This window comes from Sebastes fasciatus, chromosome 8, assembly GCF_043250625.1.
Source record: "Sebastes fasciatus isolate fSebFas1 chromosome 8, fSebFas1.pri, whole genome shotgun sequence".
Lineage (NCBI taxonomy): Eukaryota > Metazoa > Chordata > Actinopteri > Perciformes > Sebastidae > Sebastes > Sebastes fasciatus.
This window is the reverse complement of record NC_133802.1, coordinates 34,098,747-34,115,498: the sequence shown is the minus strand read 5'-3', so window position 1 is coordinate 34,115,498 and position 16,752 is coordinate 34,098,747. Positions and strand designations below refer to the sequence as shown.

The 16,752-nt window shown below is 41.7% G+C and overlaps 1 protein-coding gene across 2 annotated transcripts in view; it reads left to right on the top strand.

The window, feature by feature from the left end:
- Positions 1-215: 215 nt before the first annotated feature.
- gpr153 (G protein-coupled receptor 153) overlaps positions 216-16,752 on the top strand; it is a 49,169-nt gene continuing 32,632 nt past the window's right edge. For both annotated transcript variants that reach the window (XM_074642578.1, XM_074642579.1), the window contains exon 1: positions 216-662. The gene's annotated coding sequence lies outside the window, so the exon portion shown is untranslated. The remainder of the gene's footprint in view (positions 663-16,752) is intronic.

Genomic DNA, 16,752 nt, shown 5'->3' with positions numbered 1-16,752 from the left:
ATTTATAATTATTTATAATGATTTATAATGATTTAAATGAGTCCTTTAATGAGCAACATGTCTCACTGAGAAGCTGCAGGAGTGAACCGAGCTCTTCTTTATTCAAAGCTAAATGTGCAACATGCAGCAGCAGCTCTGTCGACCTCTTTTCCATGAATTATTTCTTATTGCGGTTCACTCCCACGGACACGGAGCTGTCTGACCCGCGCACGAGCACGAGCACTGTGTGTGCTGCTGTCGGGAGCGCGCACAGCAATCATGCCTCAAACCGCCGCGCGCCTCGCTGCTGCTGTCGGAACATAAAGAGGAAGAAGAAGAAATCCGTCTTTTTACCCCAAAATAACGCGCTTTTATTTCCTCTCAGTGCGCATGTTGTCGGCTGCTGTGAGCTGGAGACGCTGACAGCTTTCATCCAAAACTCCTCCATCATTTAGTCATTTATTTGTATTCCTCCAGTCAATGAGACAAAGAGGAACAACACCGGAGAGGAGTCCAGCTGCTGTGATGAGGTGATGATGTTTCAGGGCTCATCCTTCATTAACTGGCTCAGTCTGAGGATGTAAACCACAGGAACACACTTCTTCTTAAACGGATCTGAACGCATGTCTCCATGTCCAGGAACAATGAGTCCTCTCTAGGAGCCTGAACGCGTCTTGAGAAAGGTAAGAAGACAGTCACTCTCTGCTGGTTGTTGGTGGTTAGTTAGTTAATAGCTGGTTAAACAACGAGGCTCCATCCAAACGAACAGGTGGTGTCCTGCAGCACCAGCAGCCAACAACTCATCATCAATGAAAGAGAAAAGTAAAAATGAAGATATTTAAATGAAAATAATAATAACATTCCTGCAGACCTGCCATCCTGTTTGGAATCAAACTGCATGCAAGATTTATGCGGATGAGGAAGTGACCTAATTGAAAGATTGAATAACAAGTATAACAAACTGCAGTTAGACACTAATTTAAATGTGTGTGCACAGAGCTGCTAGATGTGGGATTACTAGATTAACGCACCAGCAGGTTGACTGGAACCAGGTAGTGGAGCTTGCACATTGACATGTGACATAAGACTGAGTATCACAGAGTTTATCACTCATACAAGAGGGACATGCAAACTTATTAATGCTGCGTATTGGCAAGAATTTGGCGATACAATACGTATCATAATACACGATTCAATATATGGCGATATATTGCAATTTTTTAAAATCTAATTTTAGGAAAACTGTTGCATAAAGAACACACCACCGTATGCATAAAATCTGAGTAACTTTGTACTTTTTTTATGCAATCAGAGCAGTGAGATCTGCATTTAGCACAGTCCCTGTAACATCCTGTGTAGTGTCATAGCACCACTATGAGAGGGCACATACACACTGAGAGTACGCATGTCTTTGCAAATGAAATGAAGTCTTGACTGAGTAAATCTTTGCATGTAAACTATTCATTAAAAATCGACACAGTATCACAAAACATAATATCGTGATACTCTATATTTTCAATATGTTCTTACACCCCTAAAACTTACAATTTCTGCTATGTGTTATATTTAGGACTGTCAATAGATTAAAATAGTTAATCACGATTAATCGCAAATTAATCACACATTTTTTATCTGATCAAAATGTACCTTAAAGGGAGATTTGTCAAGTATTTAACACTCTTATCAACATGGGAGTGGGCAAATATGCTGTTTTATGCAAATGTGTGTATATATTTATTATTGGAAATCAATTAACACAAAACAATGACAGATATTGATCCAGAAACCCTCACAGGTACTGCATTTAGCATAAAACAATATGCTCCAATCATAACATGGCAAACTGCAGCCCAACAGGCAACAACAGCTGTCAGTGTGTCAGTGTGCTGACTTGACTATGACCCCCAAACTGCATGTGATTATCATAAAGTGGGCATGTCTGTAAAGGGGAGACTCGTGGGTACCCATAGAACCCATTTACATTCACACATCTGGAGGTCAGAGGTCAAGAGACCCCTTTGAAAATGGCCATGCCAGTTTTTCCTCGCCAAAATTTAGCGTAAGTTTGGAGCGTTATTTACTCTTACACGCAACGAGCTAGTATGACATGGTTGGTACCGATGGATTCATCAGGTTTTTCTAGTTTCATATGATACCAGTATCTTCACTCTGGCTTTAAAACTGAGCCGCTACAACCTAAAAATTAAGTTGCAAGTATCACAAGTTGCTTTAATGCATTAAATAAATTAGTGGCGTTGAAATGAATTTGTGTTATTATCGTGATAACTTTGATAGCTCTAGTTTTAGCAAAGCTTTACACCTGCACTTTTAATCAATGCAACTTTATGTCATCTTTGTGTTTCTTTAAAGCTGTTTTATCAAAACTGAATTTGGAATATTTAAATGTATGCATATTCAACCTTAAAGTGAAGCTACTAAAAGAAAGGAAATATATTTGTTTAAAATTCAGAATTAAAACAAACATGAGACACGATTTACACACCTGATAAACTGATAAACTGATGAACTCCCAATGAAAGGTGGAAGTTTGTAATAAAAGTGTTGAGTGTAGCCACATATTGACACCGGAGTGCTCACAGTGATGATGGACTTAACCAGCCATAACTGATACTGATTAGGACGTTCACAACTCCCACACTAGGCCATAGGATTTATCCTTTTACTTGCAACCAATCACTGGTTTTCACCATGCATATACAACTTAAACATAAACAGAATTGCCTACTCTTTACACATTTTCTTTCCAAAAATTCTCGAGACATTTTCTTGACAAGAACTCCAGACTTGACGACATGTGAACTAAAATAAGAGTGTATTATTATTATTTTGAGAGCAGAAGTAGAGGAGAGAGTGGATTAGATGCAGTCGCAGGTCAGAAAGTGTCCGTGCGAGCCGATGATCCCGTTCAGTGCTCGGAGAGAAAGAGCTGCAGCCGACGTGTGCCAGTTGCTGCTGCTCCACCACAAAGCCTCACAAACAGATCTCAGTGTTTCTCGGGGCATATGTGACATTTTGCTTGTCACACATTTGGCTCTGTCATTTTGTGACCGCGTTAGCTCGTGTTCACACTATTCTACTTTTCACTCACACACACACACACACACAACACACTGAGCCCGCCCTCCCTCCCTCTTTTAGACAGCATTGTTGCATCAATGACAATTAAAAAAAAAAAAAAAGAAAAGGTTTTATGTACAGTATATGGCATCATTCTACCACTTATTATAAATTCGATGCCTGTTTCCGATACAAGCTGTAACCCCTCTGCCATATGGTGCCCAGTGATCCGGCTACAGTCATAGCTGGAGGTAGCTTAACATAAACAGGAAGAGAGCCTCTAGGGTTACATTGGTGATGGAAAATTCAACTACTGACTCTGTGACAAGCTGGTCGCTCAGAAAAGAAAAGTGCCTCAGTAACATCAAATGACATGTAGGATTCTGGCTTGTGACCTTTTAATACCTTTTAGCTTATTAGTAAATGTGTAGGTCGATGCTGATGGAACCATACGGCCGGTAATCTTACATATTTACTGTAGGGATACACCGATACTTGATACCAGTATCGGGTATCGGGTCCGCTACTGTGCTCATGTACTTGTACTCGTACTCGAAAAACGGCCCTGATACAATGGCACCGATACCACTTTACGGCAGCGTGACGTTAACCTCTTGACACCATCTTTCGGGTTCTATCGCATGCGCTCACGCTCCACCTCCCCGACTACCCCGCGGGGCCGTGATCCCACCTCAGCCGGCGTGCGCCGGCCCTCACTTTCATTGCGCCACAGGGTTTTGCTTGCACCCTCTGACTCGGGGTCGGGTTGGTTGCACACATCGCCGCAGACCCCCGGGGGCACGACGCGGTTGGGGCGCATTAAGGACAGTCCGCCCCGGTGACACTTTGTCCACGGCCCCGGGAAGCACCTTCACCCCGAGCCTTTCCAAGCCGACCTAGAGCCGGTCAGGGCGCACCACCTCGTATGCGGGACTCCCCAGCCTGCCGTGTGTCGCTCACACCCTCCAGCTGGCTGTTAACGAGGGTCATTTGGCACAGAGAAGTACTCGTATCGGTACTCGGTATCGGCGAGTACCCAAATGTAAGTACTTGTACTCGGTCTGAAAAAAGTGGTGTATCGGTGCATCCCTAATTTACTACAATGTTGTGTTACTGGAAAATCAAGTGCAGGAAGGGAATTGACATATCATTCTCTAATGACTGCACTCAGTCTTTAAGAAAATGACGTCAGGCTTGGTTGCAGAAGTAGTTTGTTATTAATGCGTTCTCACAGGCCCAACAGAATAATAGACATTTACGATGTCTAATGCAAGCAAAGTATAGTCTAAACTTTTGGCTTTTAAATAGACCAGCAAATTAAAACCCTGTTTTGGAAGAGTCTCTAATCGTCTGGTTTTTAGATGATTTTTAAGAAAGTCCTCACTGAGGACGTCTCGATGGAAGACCGAAGACCACAACAGATTTTTAGTGCACCACAAAAGCCAATTAGAGCTGGAGTTTTAGATTTCTTATTAATAGTTATGGCTCCTGCCGCCTTGTTAAAGTACCTCGGAGCGTAATACTACGGATATTATTTGATGGGTATTTAATCAGTGCTCCTTAAACCTGCAGCAGGCAGAATGTTTTTGGCATTGTTGGGCAAAAATAATAATCATAATCGCTCCACTTCTACCCACTGCAGCTTTAATCTAATGCTATTTGATATGTTTTACTTGATGTTGCACCAGCTTGACTTGCTTGAATCTAGAGCTGAAACGATTAATCGACTAGTTGTTGCCTAATAAATTAATCGCCAGTTTTTTGATAATCGACTAATCGGTTTGAGTAATTTTTTTGAGAAGAATAATGTCTAAATTCTGATTCCAGCTTCTTAAAGGTACTTTATGTAACTTTCAGAAAGTCCTTGCCGTTAAGTGAACTGCAGTCAGTATCCTGTTGCTTCAGAATGTGCACTCCGTAGGCACGAGCGATCATCCTGGGCATCGGCCAAAACAGTGACGTGACATTACATTACAATCATGCAGTTTATCACCGTTACTATCTGTAATGTCCAGTCTCCATGATACCAAATAGCTATTTGCCATTTGCAAATTACCTCATCAGCTAACGTTACGAAGCAGAACCGTCCCGAGTCCTTTACATAGAAAATGTTATATGCAACTGAGAAAGTCGGTGGAAGATCTCAGTTTTTAAGTTACATTACAATCTGTTCACACATTGGCAATACAAAAACAATTAATACATGTGTATTGTTACATATAGTACCTTTTTAAATGTGAATATTTTCTGGTTTCTTTCCTCATCTACAACAGTAAACTGAATATCTTTGAGTTGTGGACAAAACAAGACATTTGAGAACGTCATCTTGGGCTTTGGGAAACACTGATCACCATTTTCTGACATTTTATTTATTTTATAGACCAAACAATTAATTAAGTCGACAGATTAATCGACAATTCAGCCCTCCTTGAATCAGTGTTTGCAGCCTTTTCTGCACATAAGAAACTCTCCTGATCAAACCTGATTCATTAACGACCTTCCCGTCGTAAAATAATGGGCTGATGTCTAAGATATTTTGATACTGGTGCCAATAAGATATGAGTTTCAAAATCAATACTTAATATCTTTCTTGCCACCTTACTTCACAGGATATAAACACTTCTTTCTTTTTCATAAATGTGTGATTTAATAATGAGTTTAAAAAAGACAACTGATGAAACATTTATCGCTTTTTTTACTTGATCATTTTTCATAGTGACTATATCAATAATGACCCAGTTTTGGCACATTGATCAGGGAAGAAGCCTAGTGTTCAATAATTTGCCGGTTTGATGTATAATCTCCTGCAGGAGGATATTGATTCAAAAGAGAAATTGTCTCAGCTTACCTCCCCTGACAGGAAGGTCAAAGGTCAAGGTCGGATGAGCCCCTCTGGAGCTTATTATTTTCTGTCTCTCTGTGGCCGACACCGGTGGCTTGAATCTGGGTCCTCTTGACTGCCAGCTCGCTCTGCCTCCCCGCTGTGCATTAGTGAACCGCTGTGATTAAACGGAAGGGGCATTTGGCTCACAACATGTTCTTGTTGTTGTTGTGCTTCAGTCTTCGAGTATTGATGCTCGTGTGCATTATGTGCTGTCTGGTGTCACATTTACAATGACAGCAGAGCTACTCACTCACAGGAAGATCATTATATGAAACGCACGTTGTCATTCTCTCATCAACATTCAGAGCGCCGTCCTACTCAAATAAACTCGGCTTCCTTCAAAGACAATGTTTCATTCAGGGCTGAAAATATACCAGCGAGAGCAAACTGAACTTTGGCCGTGTGTTACCGCTAAAAGGCCGGAGCTGAATGGTGATGTGGACAGGAAGCTCTGGGAAAATGGATCTGAGTAGCTTTTATTTTTCCAGCATGTAGCAGATGAGTGTTTTTAGCAGACTAATGGTACGTGTCCACTGGGGCGTTTTTTATCACGAGGGCATGCGCCGCTTCCCAGCATTGGACGCTTGGTGGGCCACCACTAGACACAACACACTCGGCACCTGATTGGACGAACGCTTTCCCTCCGTGGGCTGCTGCTCTTCAGCTTCCAAACTGGAAACAACATGGAGGCTCGTTTGGAAACTTTCTTCTCTTATTTCACAAAAATAGTTCACCGAAATGTGTTTCTGAAAACATTTGAGGAGAGAAATAATCCATGTTGATGAATCTGTCTTTATTTTGGATCGACAACGTTTATTTTAAAAGATTCTTTGGAGTTTCAAGAGGTGGCGAGTCGCGTCAGATGCCCGTGATTTGCATAAAGTAGACTATCCCTCAACTTTATGCAAATGAGGAACGGCCGTTGTGACGCTCAGTCTCTCGAAATCGCGCCGCCACGCTACCAGAATGCATTGCACGGCTGCTTACATAGACAATGAATGGGAGCGTGGAAAGGACAGAGGCTGTGGACACGTACCATGACTCTAGAGGAACATGGGAAATGTGGGGGAATTGAATGTACCATTATCCTGTAATTACCACTTCTGGATACTTCTGTAGGTGCTCAGCCAGAGCACAGTTACATCGGCTTGATTTAAGAAATAAGAGACGAGGAGGAGAGCCAGTAGACCAGCGCTGCAGTGCCAGTTAATGTGTGTGAGTGAGTGAGTGAGTGAGTGAGTGAGTGAGTGAGTCACTATTTCACAAGAGTTTAACAGTTTTATTTTATATTTATAAGGGAAACATGCAGTTTGTGTGATCAAAGTTTGCTTTCTGCCGAATGATTTCTTCAAGACTGATGCAGTTGCTATGCAACGTGCACAATAAGAGATCCAGTCTGGTTCCAGTACAGTGGAGCAGAGAGCCTGATGGGATGCTGGTTTACCAACAACGATCTTATGAAGGGATGATGAGGACATGTCGGATACTGGTGACAACTAGGGCTGGGTGTCGTTTAAAAATAACAACGCCTGTACAAATACCAGTACCACCAATAGAGTACTTCATTCGATGCCCATCATGTGAATGGAAGCTGTGTGTCCTGGATAGCTCATCACCACCGCACTGCACAGCACTCATACAGCAGTTAGCGCTGATAACGCCCGCGTTGTCATGGAAGCGAAACGCCCATCCCTCGGTCCCCCCCCCCAGGTTAAAACTGTTAGCTATGACAGCACTGTGGCCCTTTGTTTACCGCTGTTCGCACGTTAGTTGCTAGCCGCCGGCTCAGACATCTCTGTGTTCAGAGCCGTGTGCAGGCAGGAAGTCCCGGCTCTGTGGGTCGTATCTGCTGCAGTAGTCAGCAAATCACACGTTGCATTAAATCGAAGAATGCTTGTGGTGATCGTCTTCGAGCAAAACCATCGGATTGTCATTTTATTTCTAGATCTGGGCACAAAAAGGATCGATTGCAGGCAGGTGTCGTTTGATTGGAGACATTTTGATGACTACTTGGTACTGGGTTACTTCGCTCAATGCCTTAAAGGTATCGAGTACCGATACTGGGCATATCTGTAAATAGGAGACTTGTGGGTACCCATAGAACCTATTTTCATTCACAAATCTTGAGGTCAAACTACCTCTATGCCAAAAATTTGCGTAAGTTTGGAGCGTTATTTAGCCTTCTTCACGACAAGCTAGTATGACATGGTTGGTACCAGTGGATTCCGCAGATTTTTCTAGTTTTATGTGATACTGGTATCTTCACTGTAGCTTCATTTTTAAGAGATTAATTAAAACTGATAGTGTTTTGGAGAATCGATACAGCATCGCTCGATACGCAGCCCTGCTGGTGACACAATAAGGCCTCTGGCTGTCATGAATATATGAAAACAGTCCTGGTCTAAAGGGTTGAGACTGAGCTCGTCGCTCCTGGCTGCTTTATAAAGTCTGCTGTGCTTCCTTTTTTTGCGTATCGAGCCCAGTGTGAACCCACTGAGAGCGGACACACAGGTAACAGACCGGTAACGGGAATCCTGATAGATCTTAATTAAGCATTGGGTCATTTTAAACTTTGGTAGGTCCGTGTGCATTTTGAATGGAACCAGGTAGTTAAGTAATGAGGTCATAGGATAGGAAGGCACTTCTGGAAATGACTCTCAGTTGATCACAAGTGGGAACGACGTTGAAATTAATTTGAATTTCTTTCTTTTATGACTCTGTCATCTGTGTTTGTAACAAAGTCACCCTGTTGGGTAATTAGGAAAAATCCAAAGGCATGACTGGGCTGTCTTCTAGTTTTCCTTTCTTCCAGGAATACAGTTTAACAGAGGTCACTAATATCATCCGCTTGGGTCTTAAAGAGGTGAATCCCCTTCCGTAATGTCGGGGGGTATCTTCTCTCTGCAGGACAGCGGGTTAAAGCCGGTCCTGCTGATCATTTGTCATGCACGGAGGAACCTCTCCTGGACTCTCATTGATAACTGGATAATGAGCAGCTCACTGGAGATGAGTAAGATGGATGGTGTTTTGGCCTCTGAGGGCCGTTGTAATCCCTCACGGGGTGAAGGAGAGCTCTTTACCCGCCACATTGTGGGTGACGCTGTGATGATATATTACATATATGATGAAATGGTTGCAAGGTTTTCATGCACATGATTATTTAGAGTTATTGAACTATACTGATACAATTATACAAATTAGAAATATCCATGTTGTCTTATTTAGTCTTTTATAATGCCTCTCACCAGGAGGTAATGTCTCTGTACATTTTTAATAACCTTTAATAACCCCTGTTAAAACCCGGTAAATCATCTCCCTGGCTGAGTGATGCTTTGGTCCACACGGAGAGCCTGCTAATGTTTACATCTTTACATGAAAGATCTGTGTGAAGGAGTGTTCAGAGGTCAGGGTATTTGTGAAGGACAAGATCCTTGCTTGTGTTGTACGAACTCTCAGCTGTACGTTGCTTTGGATTAAAGCGTCTGCTAAATTAAATTGTAGAATTGTACTAGGGGATGGAAAGTGTGGGGGGATGGCAGGTTAACAAAGGGGAGACATTTTGGTCATTCTGCTAACAAGGGGGATGCAGTGGGCAACCGCTGGGTCTGAAAAGTAAAGCCTTAAACCTGCATTCTTTCTAACAGCCAGCAGGGGGCGACTCCTCTGGTTGTATAGAAGTCTATGAGAAAATGAGTCTACTTCTCTCTTGATTTATTACCTCAGTAAACATTGTAAACATGAGTTTATGGTCTCAATCTCTAGTTTCAAGTCTTCTTCAATACAGCATGATGTTCATTTAGTAAATTATGGTCCCATTTAGAGTCAAATAGACCATAAAGCAGGGGATGCTTTAGGGCAGGGCTACCTTGTGATTGGCAGGTCGCTACCACGGCGTTGTCCGGTCTGGGAGTTGTTTGTGTTTTCGTCTTACAACTTTAACCCTTTCACAGTGTGTTTTCACTTCATGAAAGTTACTTAGAACATTTTGGTCGCCTAGAAATGTCCTTTTCAGTTTTGGTCCTACTTAGTTCCACCCTCTTGTCACTTCTGGTTGCAAAAAAACAAGATGGCGACGGCCAAAATGCAGAACTCAAGGCTTCAAAACGGCAGCCCTGAAACCAACGGGTGACGTCACAGTGACTACGTCCACTTCTTATACAGTCTATTGGGGACGCCTACTGGTTATAATCTCCCATGCGCGCTCGGGTGTGGCTGCGCTGTTCAGACTGCTCCTCTGCCTGCTTGCCTTCACTCACACAATGCGTGCGTTCTCGCTCCACCTCTAACGTGCATGCTGCTCACGCCACACTGCAGAAGAGTTAGTTTAGCTCTGAGAATATCTAGTGAATGTTCAGTGGACGTTTGTGCAGAAATAAATTCTGCAGCTCCTCCAGACCAACAGAGGTTTCCCGTGTCAAGTGACGGGGCTCCACAGAGAGAAACGTTATCGTCTCCGACCAAAACTCCGGCGTCGGTTGGGAGGCTGAGGCAGGAAAAGCCAACACTAGGATCAGCATTGATTCATGGAGAGACCTTGGTCTGGTCAGCTAACATTACTGCCAAGCAGCTGAAATATAGAGTGATATTGTGCTTTTAGCTGACGTGTCTCTTCACTGTGTTGAGTGATGCTCCTTCATGTCTATGTATAGCGAGCAAAAAATAGTCCCTTTAATAAAGTCATAAACAGACAATAATATTACAGAGCAGTCGACATAAGTAAACAAACATAACTGGTTACAACCAGAGAAAATACAGCATGATGTTCACAGACGAGAAACAGAGTTTATATTGCTTGAAGCAGACAGCAGGGCAGTTTAGATGTTTTGTAATTGATTTTAAGTGGAACAGGGAAATGAATGATTGCCCTTTACATTCCCTGCATAAGGCACTTAACCCTCAAAGCTGCACTTGTACCGGGCAGCTCCCCTAGCACTAGCATGAGTGTTTGTAACAGTGTAAAAGTGAAGCTGGCTGCTGCTGCTGCAGAAAGCTTACTTGCTGACTTGACTTTTAAAGTAAAGCACCTGTCATGTGTAAGCATCAGAGATATGATATTAAACACGGAGGCTGTGCTCTGGGGAAAGCTGTGCAGCCTCCCAGGACGGAGTATTTTCCCTCTCTGACAGCTTCGAGGATGAGGAGCTGATCGGACAATAAGACCTCATGCATCACACCTGTCAGCAGGGAGCTTATAAACAGAGGTCCACTCCTCCGTCCTCTCCAGCTCCTCCTGCCAATATGAAGCTGAGACATGTGGGTCAGCATTACGCATGTACGCCATGCTTTCACTCCACAACCAGCAGCACACTGACCGACATTGTGCTGACGAACGTGGTTATAGATAGAGAGCTTTGAAAAGCATCGTGTTCCTTGGAACAGGTTTCCATGTAATTATTGGTCTGATCTCATCCAGACACACTGTCATCCATTTTGGCCTTTGTTTTAACAGATAAATCCGTCTTTCTTTACGCCTGCCAAAATCTGTCGAGGCACACGTGTCGCTTCCTCTCTGTTTCTCAGATGATTCTAGTTTGAGATGAAGAATGAAAAAGTCTTTGGTCCTCCTTTTTCTTCAGCAGTTCAAAATGTGACTAATGTGCAAAGTGACGAGTTAGTCATCCACAGTTCCCCATGCAGCAGTTCCCATCAGCCCGCCACAACGCTCAGGGTAATTCTGTAAATGCTTTTTATACAAACATGTCGGCCTTTATGTTTACGTTGGCAGATACATTATGGTAGTGAACAATTCTGTTGTGCCGATGAAAAAAAGCAATGCTGAGTAATCTGTATTGAAACAAACAGAAAACATCACATAACGATGGTGTTGAAGCATCGTAATACAGACAGGGAAGGTTCCTGTTGGTGTTTTCTAATGTTTACCACACGTTGTTGTTGATATTTCTAGCTATTAGAGGTGAACATTAAACCTTATAATAGTTTTATTTTAATCAATTTTGTTTAATTTCTATTTGATGTGCTACTCCGAGACATAAAGTTATTAATAATACTAATAAAAATAGAGCTAAAGTTAATCTGATCAATTTATCTCACTATAATATAAAAACCCATAGACTGTATATAAGAAGTGGACGTAGTCACCGTGATGTCACCATTGGTTTGTGGACCGCCGTTTTGAAGCCTCGAGTTCTGCAGTTTGGCCATCGCCATCTTGTTTTTTGTCCGTCGCCATATTGGTTTTGGGCTGTCGCCATCTTGGTTTTGGGCTGTCGCCATCTTGGTTTTGGGCTGTCGCCATCTTGGTTTTGGGCTGTCGCCATCTTTGTTTTTGGCCGTCGCCATCTTGGATTTTGGCCGTCGCCGTCTTGGTGTTTGTCTGTTGCCATCTTGGTTTTTGTCTGTCGCCATCTTTGTTTTTGTCCGTCGCCATCTTGGTTTTTGGCCGTCGCCATCTTGGTTTTTCTTTCTTTTTTTTACTAAATGAACATCATGCTGTATTGAAGAAGACTTGAAACTAGCGATTGAGACCATAAACTCATGTTTACAATGTTTACTGAGGTAATAAATCAAGTGAGAAGTAGGCTCCTTTTCTCATAGACTTCTATACAATCAGACTTCTTATTGCAACCAGAGGAGTCGCCCCCTGCTGGCTGTTAGAAAGAATGCAAGTTTAAGACACTTCAGCATTGGCTTCACTTTTCAGACCCGGCCTAGGCGCCTGTTAAGACTCTGATAAAACATAGGCATTATTTCTATCATTTCGAATTTTAAGCTAAATTAATTTTACATTTTACACCGAATATCTTCAGGTCAAAATATAAATGATTTACTGAACCTTTTGCTCTAAAGTGAGTCTTCACGTCTGGATGTAAACAGTTCATGTAGGTCAGGGAAAGTACAAAATGAGTCATTATTATTAAAATGCAGTTGAATCCACCACCTCCATGAATCTGTGCCACAATGCTCACATCCAGCATCTGGGATGTTAGAGAGAGAAAGTCCTTACAGCCCGTGTGTGTAATTGTCAGTGCTGATTTCCCCTGTGTGGAGGACAGATTTGGCTCGGAGGCCCAGGGGATTGTGGATGATCGAGCTGTTGGCTCCACTATGGTGAGGAAGCCCTTCATTCAAGTGTTTAAATAAAACCAGCGCTACAACTACTATAACCACTGCTAATCCTGTTACTACTACTACTATACCACTACTACTTCTATTGATACTACTACTAATTATCTTACTACTCATATTATTACAGCAAATTATTCTTCCTAAAAGCTTTTAATGTATGTTTATTACTAAATATAAAGTAGTATCTAGGCAATTTGCAATGTAGTTCTGTAATTAAGGGTCATTGTTTTCAGTTTTTACAGCTTCAATGATAAAATATGTTTACCTCCCTATAATAGATATAGAGTAGATTAGCTTAATCTGATCTCCACCCAGCTTCTATGTCTAACACTCACTGCAGTTCCTCTTCATGGTAGTTTACAGTAAACATTTAGTCTTGTGAAGTCAGCTCAGAATATGCTAAAGACAGGAGAACGTGAAGGGTAAAATGGAGAGAAAATGCAATGAGGGATTGATTATGATCCAGAACAGTTAAACAACACAATAAATGGTAAAGCAACGGAGCGTTTGCGCCTCATATTCTTTGAAGGGTTACTAATGAGGGTTAGTAATGAGCAAATTGCAAAGGTTTTTACTGAGTGGGTTCTTTATCGTCACTCCGAGTCTGAACAAAATCGTCTTTGTTGTTCCTGCCAGTATTTACACTGCGTGCTCTTTTTCACACTAAAAGCTGCAGCAACTGTTGTAACACAATATACAACAAGCTGTTTGGCTTTCAGCCTGCAGACGTGTGTTAAAGAAAATACCTCACAAATCTTTAAGGATAACTGGGGCACCGTGAGAAACAGGTTTTATTTCTCTGTAGGGTCCTTTTCTATAATGTTGCAACACACTTATAACAATCTGAGCCTGTCGGTGGCAAAAACAAGCCAGCATGCCTTTCAGGCTATTCTGACCCACAATGCTCAGCAATGTTATGATGAAGTAGTATGTCCCAATGCATGGTTGTGTCTAGAAGGTAACCTGCAAATTGCAAAAACTCTCAAGAGACTCGCTGCCCGACAACCGATCCTAACCTTCGAGGTCAATGCCTAACCTTAACCGGCTCGCAAGAGTTTCGCAATTTGCGTGTTACCTTCTAGACACGATATATCCACACTGCATACAATAATACAGACTTTGTGAGATCAGCTGCAGTATCTACTAAAATTAGTAGTATGGTGCCTTCAAATGAAACTCGTGAGCTCGTGTTTACAACATGAGAAGTCGTGTTCACGATATGCTTGGCGTTCAAGTGGTCAAGTCGTGAGAACTCTGCTGCTAAGCAACGGCAATATTAACGTTACTGACGCCGTCTAGAAGCCACAGAGGCTAACAATTTAGCAAGCTAGCAAGTAGGTAACATAATGCAGGAAAGGCATAATGAGGTTGTTGGGAATATCAACATTTTCATCAGACATATTATAAAATTACCAAGAAAAACAATATACAACTAAAATTACAATATATTAACTTAAAATTCACCGAGAAATGAACTTCCAAGGCCTCCGCCATTTCTGACAACGTCAACTAACACGTCACAACTCGTGAACTCTGAGCTTTCAGAAACTTTACACTTACGAGGTTGTGAATACGACAAGGGGGGTGGGGGGCGTTCATATGGGCCCAGCTCGTACACACGGTAAACACGGTAAACACGGTAAACATGGTAAATACTGCATCATTTGAAAGCACCAGTATGCATTTTGGAACGTAGCCCTAGTCTAGGCTGGTGTTGTGCTTCGGGTTGTAATGCAGAGTTTACCAACATTGTAGACATGATTAACTGTGTCTGCATTTTCCATTTCTGATCTCTGAATATCTGTGAACTGTTTTTTTAAAAGCCAGTGTAGCACAGCACAGCGATTTGGAGCATTTTAGTTGACTTTTGGAGCATTTTAATCTACGTTTTGGCCTCTGTACTGCTTGAAGACACTAGCTGGCTTAATTTAATTTTAGTCTGAATGATGAAGAATTTCACCAAGCATAAATGTGCATTAACAGAACTGGTAAGATGCTGGAGAATTGGCATTAATACGCTCACAGACATCTAGAAGTCATCTGTGAATTCTCAATGGAGTCTTGCATCATAATACAGTAACACATAATGCCCCTCAACACACTTTATTTCTGAATATGTGAACATGTTAAGCAGCTCAAACTGAGGCAGAGAGTGAGTCTATATAAAGGCTGGTGGAACAATCACTGTGACAAAGAGCAGTTAAAAATACCGCCCATGTTTTGAAATCTCCACGGTACCTGCAGCTGTTCCCTGAGGTACAGAAACTGCAGTGGCTTGTAAACATCCTGGAGTAACCTTGTTAGAGCTTATTGCAATTTCTTGTATTAATTGAAAGCTGCCGTTGTCCCTCCTGAGCCACATGAGTCACCCGAGCAGAAGGGCTCGGAGTACATTTTCCGCTGCTCTCCAACGTCGACGTTGGGGAATCACAGCTGGACAGATGGAAAGGGGGAATTATTTTGGTATATTGTACGGACTTATACGTTGGAACATGACTTATCATGGTAATAGAGCACATTGTTGGTTGAGTGGTCTTCTCTGTAGTGTCTCCGTGGCTGCAAGAGGCATTACTTGACATTTTTGAGCATTTCCAGTATAACGGATGACGACAGACATGAATCAAAATAAACCAATTCTTTCACTGTAATTGAAATTAATTTATCTGAAGGACTTCTAAGCGGTGATGGATGTGTATCCATATGTGTAAATTCTGACATATACAAAGATCTGCCAAGTACCCGTAATGTGAAAGGGATGTTAGTACTGCTGATCTCACTGAAAATCAACTCAACACTCTGCAGCACTTTTGTTTTAACGTCGGCTTATCGACTCTTAAGCACACACAGGTGTAAATAATAATATTATTATTGATGATGGCTCCATTCCATTTAAGTGTCCCAAGATGTCAGAGAGTGAGCACGCACAATACCAGAGCCCTGAAATTGGCTCATCAAGAAGCTTTTACAAGGTGAAAAGGGGTCTTGTGCTTTGGTTTGCTGGTCTGTTTGGTGGAATCCCAGACAGACACTCACTGTCCCGTCACGCCCCATGAAGAACTTTAACTGCTGGGTATGAAATCTAGCAAACACAGCCCAGTTCCCAAAGCACACTTTGTTACTATACGATGATCTTTATCCATGTGGAAACGAGCTGTAAACACAACTCTATCACCTCATCACTTACTCGCCTTTCTACACATCCAGCACATAACATTACAGAGAAATATCAGCATTCATTTAGAGTCATTTTTCTGTTAAGTTAAGTCCAATACTCACTGTCTTCTTTTTAGGGGAAGTATCTGTCTTTTTAACTGCTCTACTCTTGTATTATTCAGCTGGTCCATAACCCTGTCTGCCAGTGGGTAGGACTGAATGATTTTGAAGAAATATCTAATGCGATTATTTTTTACTGATATGGCAATTGCGATATGATTTTCAATATTAGAAGGAATAATAATTTTTACATTATTATTCTCATTTTCATTGAAAAACATATAAAATGATTATAATTTTATTTTATTTTATTTTTTCTGGGATCTGTACCAAACAAAGAAAATCTCTGCAGCACAACAATATTTAATTTAAAAAGGTATTTTAAGAATAAATTTAAATAATTAAAATAATTTAATTTAATAATGAACAATTATCAAAATAGTTGCCAATTAATGTTCTTAATTTTCTTTAGTCAATTGACTAAATGATTGATAAACTTGTATGGTTGGGTA